Source organism: Pongo pygmaeus, chromosome 1, assembly GCF_028885625.2.
Source record: "Pongo pygmaeus isolate AG05252 chromosome 1, NHGRI_mPonPyg2-v2.0_pri, whole genome shotgun sequence".
NCBI classification, from domain to species: Eukaryota; Metazoa; Chordata; class Mammalia; order Primates; family Hominidae; genus Pongo; species Pongo pygmaeus.
Window position 1 is genome coordinate 214,284,515 of NC_072373.2, and position 21,249 is coordinate 214,305,763.

At 50.8% G+C, this 21,249-nt stretch overlaps 1 pseudogene; it reads left to right on the top strand.

Moving 5' to 3' along the window:
* Window positions 1-21,249, top strand: part of LOC134737843 (rootletin-like) — a 68,939-nt pseudogene that overhangs the window by 40,490 nt on the left and 7,200 nt on the right.

The window sequence follows — 21,249 nt, forward strand, 5'->3', positions numbered from 1 at the left end:
TCATTAGCAGTCACTCTCTGTTCTCTGCTATTCTAGCCCCTGGCAATCATAATCTACTTTCTGTCTCCATGGATTTGCCTATTCTGGACATTTTGTATAAATGGAATCATACCATATGTAGACTTTTGTGTCTGACTTCTTTCGTTTGCTATAGTGTTTTCCAGGTTCATCCACATTTTGTAGTATCTATCAGTACTTCGTTTTATTTTTTTAGGGCTAATAACCCATTGTATAATAATACTACATTTTGTGGTCGGGCGCGGTGGCTCACGCCTGTAATCCTAGCTCTTTGGGAGGCTGAGGCGGGTGGATTGCCTGAGCTCAGGAGTTCGAGACCAGCCTGGGCAACACAGTAAAACCCCGTCTCTACTAAAACACACACACAAAATTAGCCAGTCGTGATGGCATGCACCTGTAATCCCAGCTACTCAGGAGGCTAAGACAGGAGAATCGCTTGAACCTGGGAGGCAGAGGTTGCATTGAGCCGAGATTGTGCCATTGCACTCCAGCCTGGGCAACAGAGCAAGACTCCATCTCAAGATAAAATAATAGTAATAGTAATACATTTTGTTTATCTGTTTATTAGTTGATGGACATTTTTCACTTTTTGGCTGTCCTCAATACTTCTTCTACAAGTTTTGGTATGGATGTAAGTTTTCATTTTTGGGGGTGTAATTCCTAGAGTAGAATTGCTGGGTCATATAGTACCTCCATGTTTAACTTTTTGACAAACTGTCAGACCTTTTTCACAGCGTCTGTATCATGTTACATTCTCAATAGCAATGTATGAGGGTTCCAGTTTCTCTGCATTCTCTTACACTTGTTATTGTCTGTCTTTTTTTTTTTTATTATAGCCATACCAGTGGGGATGAAGTGTCATCTCATTTTTTTTTTTTTTTTTTTTTTTTGAGATGGAGTTTCGCTCTTGTAGCCCAGGCTGGAGTGCAGTGGCGCAATCTTGGCTCATTGCAACCTCCGCCTTCCAGGTTCAAGCGATTCTCCTGCCTCAGCCTCCCGAGTAGCAGGGATTACAGGTGCCCACCACCACACCCAGCTAATTTTTGTATTTTTAGTGGAGGTGGGGTTTCGACATGTTGGCCAGGCTGGTTTTGAACTCCTGACCTCAGGTAATCCACCCGCCTCGGCCTCCCAAAGTGCCGGGATTACAGGTGTGAGCCACTGTGCCTCGCCTCACTTTAGTTTTGATTTGCAGTTTCCTAACAGTTAATGATGTTGAGCATCTTTTCATATGCTTATTGGCCATTTGTATATCTTCTTTGGAGAAATGCCTGTGCAAATCCTTTGCCCATTTTTAGTTGGATATTTTTTTATTATTGAGTCGTAAGCACTCTGTATCTCTCTGTATATTCTGGATACTCGTCTCTTACTGGATATAGGATTTGGAAATACTTTCTATGTGGGTTTTTTGATTTAATTGCCTAGAGTTCATTGCCCATGCCATGTATAAGGATGATATAGTGGAACTAGAGGTTCTGACAGCATATGTTGACTGAAGTGATTGCCATATGACAGATAGCACCATTGTTGTTATGCAGTTCTAGAAGCCTTTGATTACAAGAAAGGAAGTAAGCATTTAACTGGGAACTGGGGAACTTTCATTTTATTTTTTTGAGATGGAGTCTTGCTCTGTCGCCCAGGCTCGATCTCGGCTCACTGCAAGCTCCGCCTCCTGGGTTCACGCCATTCTCCTGTCTCAGCCTCCCTGAGTAGCTGGGACTACAGGCGCCTGCCACCATGCCCGGCTAATTTTTTGTATTTTTAGTAGAAACAGGGTTTCATTGTGTTAGCCAGGATGGTCTCGATCTCCTGACCTCGTGATCCACCCGCCTCGGCCTCCCAAAGTGCTGGGATTACAGGCGTGAGCCACCGTGCCCGTCGGAACTTTGGGTTTTAGTCCTGTCATTGTCGCTGCCAGAGTATGACCTTGGGCATATTATGTAATTTTTTCAGAGTCAGTTTTCTCATCTGTAAAGTGAATGATTTGGACTAATCTTTAAGGTCACACAATACTAAATTTTGAGTTGATAAGGTCCTGGGGGCACATGTTATCGATCAGATTATACTCCCTCTCATTTGTTCTTACTGCAGAACCTATGTAATGCTGTTTTACCTTTGCTGGAAAATTTTGTTTTTGTTTTTTCCTCTTTAATGAAGGACCCTCTGTGTGTGTGTGTGTGTGTGTGTGTGTGTGTAAGATGGAATCCTGCTCTGTCGTCAGGCTGGAGTGCAGTGGCATGATCTTGGCTCACTGCAACCTCTGCCTCTCAGGGCCTGAAGGAGAGCCCGGCTACACGGGCAGCACTCACTATGCATCCAGGGGTCGGCAGAGGGTCCGGCAGGCCAGCGGGAGGGGCTGTGTTTAGAGCTGAAAGTGGACAGTGCACCAAGCGGGTTGGGAGCAGCCAGGGGCTGGAGGACACAGCAGGACCAAGTCTGAGGAGCCCCTCTGTCCCAGAGCACCGTGAATGCTCTGATGTCTGAGGTGCGGGACCCAGCTGGAGGAGGCTGCTGAGGCCCATGCCCAGGAGATGTGGAGGCTGCAAGAGCAGGCCCGAGACTGGGCAAGCAGTGGGACTCCTGTCTTCGCAAGGTGAGCAGCTGCCCCCCTCTTCCGAGCAGCATACCCTAAATGGAGCTGTGTGCCTGGGGGCCTAGTTCCCCAGGGCCCCGGAAGAGTGTCAGATTCCTCCCTGCATTTGAGGACCAATGAATAGCAACTTAGAAAGGAGGCAGCAAGCATTATGAAGCACCTGTTGTGTACAGGTGGGATTTGGCCTCAAGGAGGGGTGAGTGGGGTCTCTGCCCTCTTGGTGTTGTGCTCAGGACAGTCTTGACTGATGGTGACTTCAGGTCAAAACATTACTGATTACAGCATGCCTTGCTCAAATGATAACTCACAGCCTGCGGTCTGAACACTGCAGAGGGATGGAGCAGGCTCCCTGGGTCCAGGGATCTGGGGTACAAGACCCAGCTTGATGGGGTGGTCCCTGACCACTGGCCTGGGGACACCTGCTTTGTTCACAGGCAGAAGAGCTTTGGACCCAGTTGCGTCTGCTGGAGGATGCCTTTGATGGGCTGTGGCGGGAGCTGCTGGAGGCCCAGTGCAAGCTGCCTGAGAGCCAGGAGGGCCGGGAGGTACAGCGCCAGGAGGCAGGCAAGCTGCGGCACAGGCTGGGCGATGGCGCCAAGGAGCCCGAGGCCCTGCAGCGCTCCAATGAGGAGCTTTGGGCCACTGTGAAGAAGGCAGAGAGCGAGCGCATCAGGTGGGGCATTGCAGGAGGACCAGCCCTGAATCCTCATGGGATCCCATCCCTGAAATCTAACTTCACCCCCAAGGTTCTGGGGAAATTGCCCAGATACGGATCCTCTGTCTCCTAAGCAGAGCCTGGCACCTGGGTCTTTTTAGGAAGGTTTCCTCCTTGTTGACTGGGGAAAGGGGCAGAGGGGCAGCGGGCAGGGTTGAGTCCAGACTCAGACCCACCCACCGTCATCACCCTGGAAACCAGGTCCCCTCCTAGAGTCACTGGTCTACGCCTCCCAGCCGAGGGCCTGGGCCCCAGCCCTGGAGGGCCTAGCTCTTGGGAGAGGCTGCATGGGCAGGCAGTGCCTGACCCACTCCAGGAATTGGAGAAGGCGGCTTTTGTGTAGAGGCACTGACTACTCCCAGGACCCAGGGCAGCCCCTGACCTCTGCCCTCTCCAGCCTGAAGCTTGCCAATGAGGACAAGGAGCAGAAGCTGGCACTCCTAGAGGAGGCACGGACAGCCATGGGCAAGGAGGCCAGGGAGCTGCGAACTGGGCTGCAGGAGGTGGAGCGCTCACGGCTGGAGGCTCGGCGGGAGCTGCAGGAGCTCCGGCGTCAGGTACTCTCCCTGTGCCACCCCTTATCCTGGGGCTTGCTGTGTGCCCCGGGCCAGTAGCTCCCCCTTTCTGGAATCACGTTTCCCCCTATGTAAAACCAGGGGCTTGAACTGTGACAAGCCCTCTCACCTAACCTTGGTGTGAATGGATGGGCTTTGAGGAGTCCTTTAATCCCTGAAACTGTGCAGAAGTCTGCGTGCATTTGTGTGCACGCTCAGGCTCACATTTCTCCAAGGAGAGGAGCTGGTGTCCTTGTCCAATTCTCAAAGGAATCTGTGAACAACAAAAGGTACAGATTTTGTGAACTAGGTCAGAGGTTGGCAAATTGTTTTTTAAAGAGCTGAAATGGTCAATATTTCCAGCTTTACGGGCCACACAGTCTCTGTTGCAACTACTTGACTCTGCTGGGGTAGTGAGAAAGCAGTCCCAAACAGTGCATGAACAGAGGGGTGTGGGTTCCAGTAAAACTTTATTTAGGGACACTGAAATGTGAATTTTCTGTCATTTTCATGTGTCAAGAAATGTTGTTCTTCCTTTAGAAATGATCCATTTTCAACTATATAAAAATGTAAAAAAAAAGACATCCTTAGCTCAGACCCTTATAGAAACAGGAGACTGGCCGAATTTGGCCTGTGGACCGTAGTTTGCTGACCCATGAATTAGATGATCTCCAAAGTCATCAACAGCAGCATGCATTGAACAAGCACCTGCTGTCTACTGAGCACTGGCCTGGACACTGTGGGTTCAGGCTTCTCGCTCTAGAAGACGCAAAGAACAGGAAATGGCCTCATTCAGCACTTAGGCGCTGCCTCACCCAGAGATATCACAACCAGGCCAGGCGCAGTGGCTCACACCTATAATCTCAGCACTTTGGGGGGCGAAGGCCAGTGGATTGCTTGAGCCCAGGAGTTTGAGACCAGCCTGGGCAACATGGTGAAAACCTGTCTCTACTAAAAATACGAAAAATTAGCCAGCTGTGGTGGCTCATGCCTTTAATCTCACACTTTGAGAGGCCAAGGTGGGAGGACTGCTTGAGCCTAGGAGTTCAAGACCAGCCCAGGCAACATAGTGAGAACCAGTCTCTACAAAAAATTTAAAAAATAACTAGGTGTGGTGGCACACTTCTGGAGTCCCAGCTACTCGGAAGGCTGAGGTGGGAGTATCCTTTGTGCCCAGGAAGTCAAGGCTGCAGTGAGCTGTGATTGCATCATTGGACTCCAGTCTGGTCGACAAAGCAAGACCCTGTCTCTTAAAGAAGTTTTTAAAATTTTTATTTTTATATATTTATTTACTTATTGAGATGGAGTTTCACTCTTGTTGCCCAGGCTGGGATGCAATGGCGCCGTCTGCCTCCCGGGTTCAAGTAATTCTCCTGACTCAGCCTCCTGAGTAGCTGGGATTACAGATGCCCGCCACCACACCTGGCTAATTTTTTTGTATTTTTAGTAGTGACGGGGTTTCACCATGTTAGCTAGGCTGGTCTCGAACTCCTGATGTCAGGTGATCTACCCACCTCGGCCTCCCAAAGTGCTGGGATTACAGGCGTAAGCCACCATGCCTGGCCCCCCCAAATTTTTAAATTAAATTTGTTTTTAATTACTAAAAAGAGATATCACAACTGGATAGCCAGAGATATTCTGATACTCTGATAGCCAAGGATACCACAGCCCCCTTCACCCAGGCCCCTTCCTGAGAAACCACAAGACTCCCTGAAAGGAGCTGGCGTTTGCATGCCAGCTTTTGCTGGGCATGTTGCATGCTACGGCGTCTCCTGTTACCCCTGCTGTAGCACATGGGGGAGGTAGGCAGTACCCCCACCTGCTCCTGTGGGGAAATAGGTGCTTAGAATATTGCCGTTGTCTCAGATCGAATCCCAGTCTGCTGTCTGTGGGCTGTGTGACTTCGGGCAGGTTACTCTGACACTCTGAGGCTCAGTTTTCTCATCTGTTAAATAGGGATAATGTTAGTACCTACCTCATATAGCATTGTACCAAGATTAAACGAGTTAATATAACTGAAGTGCTTAGAACAGGACTGGACACATGGTAAGCGCTCCAAAAATGTTCATCACCATTGTAGAGGGGAAAGATAACCCAGGGAGCTGTGGTTCCTGCCTGTGAACTCCTGGTCTGCTAAGGGCTGAGCCCTCCTTCTATTATACCCACGCCCTCGTGAAAGTAGTTTTGACCCATTGATTAAATGGTAAACAGGCCGCTGGTGCCCAAGTGCCTGGCATCGCCCAAGTTCAGTGTGGTTATCTAGGGGCCGGCTCCCAGTGGATATGGGGTGGTATTTGATACATGTGTCCCTAGAGCAGTAGGTCCCAAGTGGCCTTGGGCCAGGACTGGGAGGGTACAGGGGCAGAGCTGAACCCCGTGCCGTTCCCGCACTCTCACAGATGAAGATGCTGGACAGTGAGAACACCAGACTGGGCCGGGAGCTGGCGGAGCTGCAGGGCCTCCTGGCGCTGGGCGAGCGGGCAGAGAAGGAGAGCAGGCGGGAGACCCTGGGCCTCCAGCAGGGGCTGACGAAGGGCAAGGCCAGCCTGGAGGTGATGTGGCAGGAGGTGACTGAGCAGGCGGGCGGGCTGGTGCATCTTTCCTCCCCCCCAGCAGGAAGCAGGTGGGCACCCCAATGCTGGGGCCATTCTGAAAGGCCACTCCCCAGGGCTTGCTCCTTCCCCCACTCCTTGAGACTCTTCCCCAGTTATAATAACAACAACCCAAAGAACAGTGGGCCTACTGTGTGCCGGCACAAAATGGGTAGGGAGGGGCCCTGTAGATACGACCTTGTTTGATTCTCCCAGCAGCCCCATGGGGTAGGTACCATTAGCCCTATTTTTATTTATTTATTTTTTTAAATGGAGTCTCACTCTGTCCCCCAGCCTGGAGTGCACTGGCACGATCTCAGCTCACTGCAACCTCTGCTGCCTGAGTTCAAGCGATTCTTCTGCCTCAGCCTCCTGAGTAGCTGGAATTACAGGTGCTCGCCACCACGCCCAGCTAATTTTTTTGTATTTTTAGTAGAGACGGGATTTCACCATGTTGGTCAGGCTCATCTCAAACTCCTGACCTCAGGTGATCCACTTGCCTCGGACTTCCAAAGTGCTGGGATTACAGGTGTGAGCCACCACGCCCTTCCTACCATTAGCCCCATTTTACAGAGCCCTCAGAGAAGTCGAGAGATCTACCCAAGGTCACACAGCCACCTAGGTCTGTCTGACTCCAAAGCCCACACGCTACCCGCTCTGCCTTGAAAGGCTGTTTCATCGCCATGAATCTGTTGTATGGCCCGGACCAAGTCACGTCATCTCTGTGCCTCAGAGCGTTCATGAGAGACGGGCTAGCACAGCCGGGCATGTATGAAGGGCCCTGGCACAGGTCCTGGCACCCAGCTGCTCAGTAGATGGGTTTCCAGTGCAACTGGTGACTGTGAGAGGTTGACTCTGAATGGCAGGGGTGGCTTTGTGTCTGTGTGACCATGCATCCCATCAGGAAATGATTTTTTAGTGCATGCCCCCACTGTGTGCAGATTGATTGATAAATTATGGGCAAGGGTGGCAATGTTGCCTAGTGGTTAAGGGAACAGCCTCTGGACACAGCTCCCTCTGGAACCAGTGGGCACTTAACCTTCCTGGCTGTTCACTGTGTTCCCAAGTGCAGCCCGCGGCCCCCGTGTGGCCCCATGTGGTGTGCCTCCCTGCCTTCCCCCAACCCCCAGGGCTGTGAGTACATGTGATTCATGAGCTACTGTCAAGCTATGAAAAAAAAAACCAGAAACAAAAACAGCCGGGCACAGTGGCTCACGCCTGTAATCCCAGCACTTTGGGAGGGCAAGGCTGGCAGATCACTTGAGGCCAGGAGTTCGAGGCCAGTCTGGCTAACGTGGCGAAACCCCGTCTCTACTAAAAATACAAAAATTAGCTGGGCCTGGTGTTGCTCACCGGTAATCCCAGCTACTCAGAGGCTGAGGCAAGAGGATCACTTGAACCCAGGAGGCAGAGGTTACAGTGAGCCGAGATTGTGCCACTGCACTCCAGCCTGGGTGATAGAGCTAGACTCTGTCTCCAAAAACAAACAAACAAAAAATCTACAAAAACGACAACAACAAAAACAGCCTTTGGAGCTAGAGTGCCTGCCTTTGAATCCCAGCTCTGCAGTGTACTAACTGTGTGGCCTTGGACAAGTTACTTAGCGTCTCTGTGCCTGTTTCCTCTTCTCTAAAGTGAGATCCGTTCATAGAGTAGTAATTAGAGTTAATATTTTTTGGAAATTTACTTAGTGCCTGGCACTGATAAGCCCTATGTATTCAAATGCCAGCTGTTATTACTAATAAACTATGGGCATTACAAGGCTTGTATAAAGAATAAAGAGATTAATAAACAAATTCTAGTATTTCCTCCCACGGGAATGTTTTTGCACCGCCTACTTGAGTGGCGAGCACTAAAGGAGAAAGTGTTGTGCTGACCACACAGCCAGGGATGGTGGGCTCCAGTCTGGGCCTTAGGGGTGGGGCGTCGGGTTGGGTGAGGCCTTGCCGACCCCCACCTCCTGGCATCACTCCAGCTCCAGGTAGCCCAGCGGAGATGTGAGCCACTGTGCCTGGCACACCCGGCTAATGTGTGTGTGTGTGTGTGTATATATATATATATATTTTTTTTTTTTTTAGTAGAGAAGGGGTTTCACCATGTTGGACAGGCTGGTCTCAAACTCTTGACCTCCAGTCGGGATGATCTGGGAGCAGATGATGGTGATGGCTGCACAACAGTGTGAATGTAATTCATGCTGCTCAGTTGTACACTTAAAAATGGTGAAAATGGCCGGGCACGTTGGCTCATGCTTGTAATCCCAGCACTTCGGGAGGCCGGGGCGGGGGGATCACTTGAGGCCAGGAGTTCAACACCAGCCTAGCCAAGATGGTGAAACCCCATCTCTACTAAAACTACAAAAAATTAGTCGAGTGTGGTGGCAGACGCCTGTAATCCCAGCTACTCAGGAGGCTGAGGCAAGAGAATCTCTTGAACCTAGGAGGCGGAGGTTGTGGTGAGCCGAGATCGCACCATTGCACTCTAGACTGGGCAACAAGAGCGAAACTCCATCTCAAAAAAAAAAAAAAAGAAAGAAAAAGAAAAGCCTGGGCATGGTGGCTCACAACACCTGTAATCCCAGCACTTTGGGAGGCCGAGATGGGCGGATCACCTAAGGTCAGGAGTTTGAGACCAGCCTGACCAACTTGGAGAAACCCTGTCTCTACTAAAATTACAAAATTAGCCAGGCATGGTGGCACATGCCTGTAATCCCAGCTACTCAGGAGGCTGAAGGAGGAGAATCGTTGGAACCCAGGAGGCAGAGGTTGCAGTGAGCTGAGATTGTGCCATTGCATTCCAGCCTGGGCAACAAGAGTGAAACTCTGTCTCAAAAAAAAAAAAAAAAAAAAAGTGGTGAAAATGGGCTGGGTGCAGTGGCTCATGCCTGTTAATCCCAGCACTTTGGGGGGCTGAGGTGGGTGGATCGCTTGAATCTGGGAGTTTGAGACCAGCCTGGGCAACATGGGAAAACCCCATCTCTATAAAACAAAAACAGCAACAACAAAAGTTAGCTAGGCATGGTGGCTCATGCCTGTAGTCCCAGCTACTTGCGAGGCTGAGGTGGGAAGATCTGTTGAGCTCATGAAGTCAAGGCTGTAGTTAGCTGTGAGCACGCCACTGGGCTCCAGCCTGGGCAACAGAGCAAGACCCTGTCTAAAAAAAAGGTGGTGAAACTGGGACACTTTATGTTATATATGTTTTGCCAAAACAACAAAAAAATTAGGAGGCCGGGCGCAGTGGCTCACACCTGTAATCCCGGCACTTTGGGAGGCCAAGGCAGGCAGATCACAGGAGATCGAGACCATCCTGGCTAACATGGTGAAACCCCGTCTCCACTAAAAATACACAGATTAGCCGGGCATGGTGGTGGGTGCCAGTAGTCCCAGCTACTCGGCAGGCTGACGCAGGAGAATCCGATGAACCTGGGAGGCGGAGGTTTCAGTGAACCGAGATCGCACCACTGCACTCCATCCTGGGTGACAGAGTGAGACTCCGTCTTAGGGAAAAAAAAAAAAAAGGACAAAGCCAAGGGACGGGCTAGGGCAGATCATGCTGGGGCAGCAGGCGCCTCAGGAGGTGATGGGTAAGGGGAGAATGTGAGCGAGCAGCTAGGGGAGGGACTCGGGGCGAGAGGGGAGGTCCTCAGTGGAGGTGCCCGTGTCCTGTGGACAGCAGGGGCCAGCAGTCCCAGAGCATCAAGCAGGGGAGTGACGGTTGGGGATGAAGGGCTTGCTCCAATGGACATTATAGGCCTCTGTGAGGACTTTTACCCCGAGACGATGGGACCTTCTAGAGCTGGAGGCCCCCAGGGGCAGGCCTGCTTCTTTGGGAACCTCTGAGCGAGGCCTTTTGGGTGGTGACCAAGTTGGTGGCTGAGGGGCAGTTTCGGTGTCCCTCTGCCGCCAAGGCAGGATGCTCATGGCAGGACCCATGTCCTGCAGTTCCAGTGCCAGCCTGCAGGTAATGCCCTGGTTCCACCTGCCCTGCCCCCTCCACCTCCCCGGGCCATCACTCCAAGCAGAGTGCACAATTTTCTGCCAGGGAGTTGGGCTGCCTGGATTTCCATCTCAGCCCCGAAACTTCCCAGCATTGAGAACAACCAAATCACTTGTGTGTGTGTGTGTGTGTGTGTGAGCCCAAGTCTCGCTCTGTTGCCTATGCTGGAGTGCAATGGCGTGATCTCAGCTCACTGCAACCTCTGCCTGCTGGGTTCAAGCGATTCTCCTGCCTCAGCCTCCTGAGTAGCTGGGACTACAGGCGTGCACCACTGCGCTTAGCTAAGTTTTTGTATTTTTAGTAGAGATGGGGTTTCACCATGTTGGCCAGCCTGGTCTCGAACTCCTGACCTCAGGTGATCTGCCCGCCTTGGCCTCCCAGAGTGCTGAGATTACACGTGTGACCCACCACGCCCGGCCCACTTTTTTTTTTTCTTTTTTTAAATTTTTTTGAGACAGAGTCTCGCTCTGTCGCCCAGACTGGAGTGCAGTGGCACAGTCTCAGCTCACTGCAACCTCTGTCTCCGTGATTTTCCTGCCTCGGCCTCTGGACCTCAGCCTCCCAGGTAGCTGAGACTATAAGCGTGGCCACCATGCTCAGCTAATTTTTCTTTTTTCCTTCCTTCCTTCCTTCCTTTCCCTTCCCTTTCCTTCCCTTCGCTTCCTTCCCTTCCTTCCCTTCCTTTCTTTTCTTTCTTTTCTTTCTTCTTTTTTTAACAGTCTCCCTCTGTCTCCGAGGCTGGAGTACAATGGTGCAGTGTCAGCTCACTGCGACCTCTGCCTCCTGGGTCCCAGTTCCAACAATTCTCCTGCCTCAGCCTCCTGAGTAGCTGGGATTACAGGCACCCGCCACCGCACCTAATTTTTGGATTTTTAGTAGAGACAGGGTTTCACCGTGTTGGCCAGGCTGGTCTCGAACTGCTGACCTCGTGATCTGCCCACCTCGGCCTCCCAAAGTGCTGCGGTTACAGGCGTAAGCCACTGTTCCCAGTCTTTTCTTTCTTCTTTTTTTAGACGGAGTCTTGCTCTGTCGCCCAGGCTGGAGTGCAGTGGTTCTATGTCGGCTCACTGCAAGCTCTGCTTCCTGGTTTTAAGCAATTCTCCAACCTCAGCGTCTGGAGTAGCTGGGATTACAGGCGCGTGCCACCATGCCCAGCTAATTTTTGTGTTTTACTAGTAGAGATGGGGTTTCACTATGTTGGCCAGGCTAGTCTCGAACTCCTGGCCTCAGGTGATCTGCCCACCTCGGCCTCCCAGAGTGCTGGGATTACACGCTTGAGACACTGCGTTTGGCCAATTTTTGTATTTTCAGTAGACACAGGGTTTTACCATGTTGGCCAGGCTGGTCTTAAACTCTTGTCCTCAAGTGATCCACTTGCCTCGGACTCCAACAGTGCTGGGATTACAGGCCTGAGCCACCACACCCAGTCAAGAGAACAAGCAAATCACTTAACTGCTTTGTGCCAGCCTTGCCTGGGAAGAGGCTTAATTGTTCCTTACCTGTCAGGAAGTTGTCATGAAGATGAAGTGCCTAGCACAGTAGGCACTCAGTATGGAGAGACTTGAGGTGATGCAGTGCCCACCCTTGCACTGGGCCCTGGGAACAGCGGTGGATGGAAGAGACGAGGCCCAGTCTTCATGGTGCTCATGGTCAGGGTTGGGTGTCAGACATCAGACTCCCTGAGGGTGAGATGAGCTCACTGTAAACCAGCATGTGGCCAGAGAGGCCTCTGAGGGAGGGGGATGGCCCTAAAGGATGGGCCAGTCAAAGAGAGACCATGGGGAAAGGGGGAGCAGCATGTACAGAGGCCCTAGGGCTGGGATAAAGAATGTTCTAGAACATGGGGAATGCAGGGTGGCCAGTTTGTAAAGGGTGAGAGGGTTTCAGCTGGGATGGGCAAGAAGGCCCCTAAGCTATAGCAGAGAAGTTGGGCTTGATTGTGAGGGCTGTTGGGAAAGGCATGGATGACAGTGAGTGAGATGCATTTGGGAGTGAGTGAGGTGCGTCGGGTGGCCTGTGGCTCCTGCATCACTGAGCAAGTCTTCTCTTCTAGGAAGCGGGAAAGGGCTCAGCAGCTCCAGCACCTTAGAATGCAGCCCTGGGTCTCAGCCACCATCCCCAGGACCTGCCACCTCCCCGACTCGTCCAGACCTGGACCTGGAGGCAGTTCGCGGGGCCCTCTGGGAATTCCTGCAGGAGCTGCGGAGTGCCCAGAGAGAATGGGTAAGCCTGGGTGTGCGTGGCTGGATTGGAAACCTGGAGGGCCCTGGGGAGGTTGCAGGGTGTCAGAGCAGGGGTCTTCCTTTGTTCCCCCATGTTGGGGCTGCAGCACGAACTTCGGACCCAGACCAGTGCCCTGAATCACCAGCTGGCCGAGATGGAGGCTGAGACAGACAGCGTAACCTCGAGGGCCAGGCAGCTTGCAGAAGGCGGTGGCTGAGAGTGAGGAAGGTGAGTCTGATCCTCGGGGTCCCTGTTCTCTCCGCTGTGTTTTGGGCAGTTGAGGCAGGAGCCGGGGGATTGGCCTCTGACCTTGCCGTGGCCCCATGACCTGACTCGGGGCTGTCTCCAAGAGGACCCTCCTTGGACAGCCTCACCTGTGTGCAGATCCGCACACTATGAAGTGTGCAGACAGTCTGGCCCTGCACTTGGTGGAGTGCAGGCTGGACATTTTGTGACCTGGTTTGGGTCTCGGGGCTGTGCTTGGCCATGCCTGACGGGGTGGGTGGTGGCTGCAGCCCGGCGCAGTGTGGATGGGCGGCTGAGCGGGGTCCAGGCGGAGCTGGCGCTGCAGCAGGAGAGTGTGCGGCGCATTGAGCGGGAGCGCTGGGCCACGCTGGACCAGGTGGCCACACTGGAGAGGAGCCTGCAGGCCACCGAGAGTGAGCTCCGGGCCAGCCAGGTGGGCAGGAGCTGAGGGCCAGCGGGGCGACGGGGAATGTGTGTGCCTGAGTGAGTGTCTAACTCTTACGTGTGTCTCCCTGTGTCTGTCTGCCTGAGTCTCTCTGCAACCCACTGAGGTGGCCAGCCTGTGACTCTGTGAAACCACGTTCAGACTCCATCCTCTCATGTCACTTGTGGTCACTAGGCTGTAGAAAAAAGAGCTTGGTCAGGGTGCAGTAGGTGGCTCATGCCTGTAATCCCAGTACTTCGGGAGGCTTACCCAGTAATTACTGGACATTAGCCAGTAATCCCAGTACTGTAGTCCCAGTACTTCGGGAGGCTGAGGCGGGCGGATCACCCGATGTCAGGAGTTCAAGACCAGCATGGCCAACATGGTGAAACCCCCATCTCTACTAAAAATACGAAAATTATCCAGGTATGGTGACACATGCCTGTAATCCCAGCTACTGGGGAGTCTGAGGCACGATACTCGCTTGAACCTAGGAGGTGGAGGTTTCAGTGAGCCAAGATCGTACCAGTGCACTCCAGCCTGGGTGAAAGACTGAAACTCTGTCTCAAAAAAAGAAAAGTTCACATATAGTCTTGCTTTAGTTTTTTCTTTACAATTTGTTTGATTCCGGATCCACAGACATTCACAAAATGTGAATGCTTGCTTTTTCTTTTTTTTTTTTTTTTTTGAGATGGAGTTTCGCTTTGTTGCCCAGGCTGGAGTGCAGTGGCGCAATCTCAGCTCACTACCACCTCCGCCTCCTGGGTTCAGTAATTCTATGGCTTCAGCCCCCTGAGTAGCTGGGATTACAGGAGTGCGCCACCACGCCCAGCTAACTTTTGTGTTTTTAGTAGTGATGGGGGCTTCACCACGTTGGCCACGCTGGTCTTGCCCTCAGGTGATCCACCTACCTTGGTCTCCCAAAGTGCTGGGATTACAGGCCCGAGCCACTGTGCCCGGCCCCTGCTTTAAGTCCCTTTTAACTTACTTGTTCAGGAAACTGGGCCAGTTGTCCTTGGAGATTCTCATGGTCTGGATTTTGCTGGTTGCATCCTTATGGTATCAATTAACATGTTTCTTTATCCCATGTATTTCCTGTAAATTGGATGTTGGATCTAAAGCTAGGTCAGATTCAGGTTCTTCTGCTTGCTTTTTTGTTTGATCAAGACTCCAAAAGTAGAATGTGTTCTTCCAGCAGGATGCCCCTGTGCCTGCTGTCTCTCTTTTCAAGATCCAACCCACTCATGAGAGGCTGCAAAACTGTGAGCTTCTCATTTAGTCACTCCTTTGTTATTCATTAGAATTCTATAATGAGGCACTTTCCCTCCTTACTATTGGATAACCAGTGGTACAGTTCATTCAGGAAAGGAAAGGATTTAACCTGTATTATGGACTTAAAATACATTTTTTTTTTTTTTGAGACAGTCTCTGTGTCTCCAGGCTAGAGTGCAGTGGCACAATCATAACTCATGTTAGGCTTGACCTCCCAGGCTTAAGTGATCCTTCCCCCTCAGCCTCCCAAGTAGCTGGGACTACAAGTGTGCACCACTATGCCCAGCTAATTTTTTTTTTTTTTAGAGACAGGGTCTTGCTATGTTGCCCAGGCTGGTCTCGAACTCCTGGACTCAAGCAATCCACCTGCCTTGGCCTCCTAAAGTGCTGGAATTACAGAAATGGGCCACCACACCTGGCCTTAAGGCCAGTCTCTACTAAAGATACAAAAACTAGCTGGGTGTGGTGATGTACGTCTATAATTCCAGCTACTTGGGAGGCTGAGGCTGGAGAATCACTTGAACCCGGGAGGCGGAGGTTGCAGTGAGCCAAGATCACACCACTGTCCTCCAGCCTGGGTGACAGAGCAAGACTCCACCTCAAAAAAACAAAGTCAAAAACAAAAATTTTTAAGTAGCCTTTAAATTTTTATATTTTGATTAAGTCACATGTTCACAAGGTTCACATTTCAAAAGGGTACACAGTGAAATGGCTCCCTCTCACCTCTGACCCCAGATATTCCTTTTCCCTCCTTGGAGGCAAGCAGCATTATCACCTTATTTTTATATGTACAATTTTTTTTCCTTTTTCTTTCTTTTTTTTTTTGGCCACCAAGTTAGCATGAGAAGAATTATCAGTTTCTTTTTTTGTTGAGATGGAGTCTTTCTGTGTCTCCCAGGCTGGAGTGCAGTAGCATGATCTTGGTTCACTGCAACCTCAGCCTCCTGGGTTCAAGCGGTTCTCCCACCTCTGCCTCCCAAGTAGCTGGGATTACAGGCGTGAGCCACCACACCCAGCTAATTTTTGTATTTTTAGTAGAGGCGGTGTTTTGCCATGTTGGCCAGGCTGGTCTTGAACTCCTGACCTCAGGTGATCCTCCCACCTCGGCCTCCCACAGTGCTGGGATTACAGGCGTGAGCCACCGTTCCCGGCCTATCAGTTTCTTAAGTGACCTTCCAGGGTTATTTTATATAAGCAAATAAAGCAGATCACACACACACACACACACACTTTTTTGTATATACTCCTGGTAAAATTTCATCTTCACAGTTCTTAAAGATGGTTTCTTCACCTACTAATTATAACTGGGAGGTGGCTCTGGATCAGGCCAGGAAGAACTTCTCCACTGGTTTTTCTTGGCCACAGTTTTCCACTTAAAGGATGTACCATCGTGTACTTAGTAGCAGTTCCCTTTTGATAGACATTTAGGTTGTCACCAGGATTTCTTACATGAGCAATGCTGCAGTGAACTTCCTTGTCCACAAGCCGTCTCCTCTGTGCTGGGGTATATCTTTGGATATATTCTTAGAGGAGGAGCCGGTGGGGAAGGTCCTATGCATGCATAGTTTTCGGAGGTAGGTTTCTACTCCCTTCCTCTGTGCCCTCACCACCCTCTAAGCCCTCACCTCCCTCTGAGCCCTCACCTCCCTGGGTTCCTGGGCAACTCTGATCTCAGCCCTGAGGATGCTAGACAAGCCCCCAACATTTCTAAATTTTTTTAGAGATGGGGGTCTCACTATGTTGCCCATGCTGGTCTTGAACTCCTAGCTTCAAACACTCCTCCCACCTCAGCCTCCCAAATTGCTGGGATTACAGGCATAAGCCACTGTGCCTGGCTCTATTAAAATTTAATTAAAAATTTGAAAAAGTGAAAATTCAGTCTGGGTGTGGTGGCTCATGCCTATATCCCAGCACTTTGGGAAGCCAAGGTGGGTGGATCACTTGAGGTCAGGAGTTTGAGACCAGTCTGTCCAACATGGTGAAACCCTGTTTCTACTAAAAATACAAAATATTTTCTACTAAAAATACAAAAATACAAAAATTAACCAGGCATGGTGACATGACCCAGCTACTTGGGAGGCTGAGGCGGGACAATGGTGTGAACCTGGGAGGCGAAGTTTGCAGTGAGCTGAGATTGCGCCACTGTACTCCCACCTGGGTGACAGATCGAGACTCTGTCTGAAAAAAAAAAAAAAAGAAAATTCAGTTCTTTAGTTGTCCTAGCCACATTTCAAGCATTCATCAACCACACATGGTCATAGAACATTTCTGTCATCTCAGAGAGTTCTATTGACAGCACTATTCTGGACCGTATTTCTTGGAGTTTTTTTTTTTGTAGAGATGTGGTCTTGCTGTGTTGCTCAGGATGGTCTCAAACTCCTGGCCTCAAGCAATACCCCTGCCTCGGCCTCCCAAAATGCTGAGATTACAGACATAAGCCACCATGCCTAGCCTTGAAGATTTTTTTTTCTTTTAATTTGAGACAGGGTCTTGTTCTGTCACTCAGTCTGGAGTGTAGTGGTGCGATCTCAGTTCACTGCAACCTCCATCTCCTAGGCTTAAGTGATCCTCCCACCTCAGCCTCCTGAGTAGCTGGGACTACAGGCACACACCACCATGCCTGGCTAATTTTTCTGTTTTTCGTAGAGATGGGGTTTATGCCCAGGCTGATCTCTAACTCCTGAGCTCAAATGATCCACCTGTCTCGGCCTCCCAAAGTACTGGGTTATAGTTGTGAGCCATCACACCAGGCACCTTGAAGATTTTTAAGACAAGAAATTATCCACTTCTTTTTTTCCCTCCCCCCCAGTCTTGTTGCCTGTGGCACGATCTTGGCTCACTGCAACTTCTACCTCCCGGGTTCAAGTGATTTTCTTGCCTCAGCCTCCCTGGTAGCTGGGATTACAGGTGCCCGCCACCATGCCTGGCTAATTTTTATAAATTTAGTAGAGATGGGGTTCCACCATGTTGGCTAGGCTGGTGTAGAACTCCTGACCTCAGGTGATTCGCCCACCTCGGCCTCCCAAAGTGCTGGATTACAGGCATGAGCCACTGTTCTTGGCACCTTGAAGATTTTTAAGACAAGAAATTATCCACTTAGCTGCCAGGTTGTTTTTGATATTTTGTTGTTTGGTTTTTCTCTTCATAAATGTAACCATCTAATGAAAAGTTTGAAAAATAGAAATAAAAAGACAGCACCTTCTGACAGCCTCATCTGCCCATCCTAATTCATTTAGGGCACTGGTTTTCCTTCCCATTGTGTTTCCTGACAGTGAGATAGTAACTGTTTCCTGCACACCTACTGTGTGCCAGGCTCTTGGCCGAGTGTTTTTTATGTACTCTGTGATTTAGTCTTCCTGTCAAACTCATGCAATTTGGAACTCTGTTGTTGTAAGCTTGAGAGACTTGCTCAGACTCGTACAGTGTGTGTGGCTGGGGGTGGCAGGGTGGGAATTGGAATTCAGGTCCATGTGAGAGTAAACTGAGGCTTTCCATGCCTGGAAAGGAGAAGGTCTTTTTAAGTAGTTGTGTTCACAGCAAACATCTCATTTCGCATTCTGCTATTTTTACTTAACAGCACATTGTCGACTGGGCACGGTGAGCAGTCATGGGTGGGTAATCCCAGCACTTTGGGAGGCCAAGGCAGGTGGATAACTTGAGGTCAGGAGTTTGAGACCAGCCTGGCCAACATGGCGAAAAGACATCTCTACTAAAAATAAAAAAAATTGGCCAGGCAGTGGCTCACGCCTGTAATCCCAGCACTTTGGGAGGCCAAGGTGGGAGGACCACCTGAGGTCAGGAGTTCGAGACCAGCATGACCAACATGGAGAAAACCTGTCTCCACTAAAAATACAAAATTAGCCATCCGTGGTGGCGCATGCCTGTACTCCCAGCTACTTGGGAGGCTGAGGGAGGAGAATCACTTGAACCCAGGAGGCGGAGTTTGCAGTGAACCGAGATCACGCCATTGCACTCCAATCCTGGGCAACAAGAGTGAAACTCTGTGTTAAAGAAAATAAATAGGCCGGGTGCGGTGGCTCACGCCTGTAATCCCAGCACTTTGGGAGCCGAGGCGGGTGGATCACGAGGTCAGGAGATCGAGACCATCCTGGCTAACACGGTGAAATCCCATCTCTACTAAAAATACAAAAAATTAGCCGGGTGTAGTGGCGGTCACCTGTAGTCCCAGCTACTCGGGAAGCTGAGGCAGGAGAATGGTGTGAACCCAGGAGGCGGAGTTTGCAGTGAGCCGAGATTGCGCCACTGCACTCCAGCCTGGGCGACAGAGCCAGACTCCATCTCAAAAAAATAAAAAATAAAAATAAATAAATGAATAAAAATAAAAGTAAAAAATAAAAAAAATTAGGGCCGGGTGTGGTGGTTCACGCCTCTATTCCCAGTGCTTTGAGAGGTCGAGGCAGGCAGATCACTTGAGGTCAGGAATTTGAGACTAGCCTGGCCAACACCATGAAACCCCGTCTCTACCAAAAATACAAAAAATTAGCCGGGCATAGTGGCGGGCGCCTGTAGACCCAGCTACTTGGGAGGCTGAGGCAGGAGAATGGCGTGAACCCAGGAGGTGAAGGTTGCAGCAAGCCGAGATTGTATCACTGCACTCCAGCCTAGGCAACACAGTGAGACTCCATCAAAAAAAAAAAAAAAATTGCTGGATGCAGTGGCTCACGCCTGTAACCCCAGCACTTTGGGAGGCTGAGGCGGGCGGATCACGATGTCAGGAGATCGAGACCAACCTGGCTAACACAGTGAAATCCCGTCTCTACTAAAAATATAATAAATTAGCTGGGCATGGTGGCGGGTGCCTTTAGTCCCAGCTACTCGGGAGACTAAGGCAGGAGAATGGTGTGAACCCGGGAGGCAGAGGTTGCAGAGCCGAGATGGCATCACTGACTCCAGCCTGGGCGACAGAGCGAGACTCCATCTCAAAAAAAAAAAAAAATTAGCCGGGCATGGTGGCGGGCGCCTGTAGTCCCAGACACTTAGGAGGCTGAGGCAGGAGAATGGTGTGATCCCAGGAGGTGGAGCTTGCAGTGAGCTGAGATGGCGCCATTGCACTCCAGTCTGGGCAACAGAGCGAGACTCTGTCTCAAAAAAAAAAAAAAATCACGTCGTGAAGTGTTTTTGCACCTACCACCAGTGGGGAAAGTGGCAGCTCCTGGCAAGTCTTTGGGGTCCCATTTGTTGCCTTCTCCTCCCTCCCCTGCTGTGGCCAACATGTGCCTATGTAGCAGGAAGCTGTGGGACCTGCAGACTCAGCTCTATGAGGCTTCCCAGAATTGAGGGGCATGGGGTGTTCTAGAGGGCATTTCCTGGTCACATGGTGTAGTAGAACTGGTGGCACAATTGCCCGTGCGTCCCAGGAGCCTAGCCTGGCCTCTTCTACCTGGTAGGGTGCTTGGAGATCACACCAGTGCCTCCATCCACTCCACTAGGCCTCCAAGTGGGCGGGCTGGGGAGAAGGAAAGCCAGCTTCTTCTGCTGGAGGGTGTGAGTGAAATGAGTCAGCCATGGACAGGGTGGTCAGGGAAGGCTTCCTGGAGGCAGGTGCCTTGGAAGACAGGAGGATGTAGCTCATGGCTAGAGCAGCAGCCAGCTACCTTCTCTGGAGAGAGCAGCCCCAGCATCCCCTCTGCTCCCCCTCCCCTTGTCCTGAAGGGAGAAGAGCAACCTGGCCCACAGCCTGCAGGTGACCCAGCAGCAGACCAAGGAGCTGCAGCAGAAGCGGGAGAAACTGCAGGCTGCCCAGGAGGAGCTGCGGCGCCAGCGGGACCGGCTGGAGGAAGAGCAGGAGGACGTGGTGCAGGATGGCGCAGGTGAGCAGCATCTCGCTACCCTGCCAGGGCCCTTCAAATGTGCCTCGGGTCCCCTGACAGTGCCCCCAGGGGGGTTAGGGAGCACCCACTGGGTCCCGGGCCTCCTACCATCTGGACTCCTCTGATGTCAGGTTTTCTAACCAGACCCATTTCAGGAAATTGGGGCTCAGGGATGTGTGGTCACTTACCTGGGGTCAGAGAACTAGTTAAAAGGTAGAACTTGGATGATAATAACAATAGTTAAAATAACAGTGGTAATATTAGTAATAGTATTTTTAAAATTTAGTTATGATAATAATAATATCCTTACTAATTTCACTAAGTGCCAGATACCATTTTAAGCAATTCAGTTCTCTCATTTAACTCCATGATAACTCTATGACATAGAAGCTGTTATCTCCATTTTGTGGGTGGTAAACTGAGGCACAGGGAAGCCATGTCACTTGCCCCAGGTCACACAGCTAGTTAGCAGAAGAGCCAGGATTTGAACCCAGACATTCTGCCTTCAGAGTTAACCTCTTCACCACTGCGCTGCTTACCTCTCTGGGACGAGATCGATGATGATGTTTAGTAGACTGGTGGAGCATATTATTCTTGTTTCTGAAGGCCCTTGGGGAGATGTGTCAGGCACTCTTTTAAGCACATGTGAAATTTGTATCCTTAAAACAGGCCAGGCACGGTGGCTCACGCCTGTAATCCCAGTACTTTGGGAGGCCGAGGCAGGCAAATCGCCTGAGGTCAGGAGTTGGAGACCAGCCCGACCAACATGGGGAAACCCCGTCTCTACTA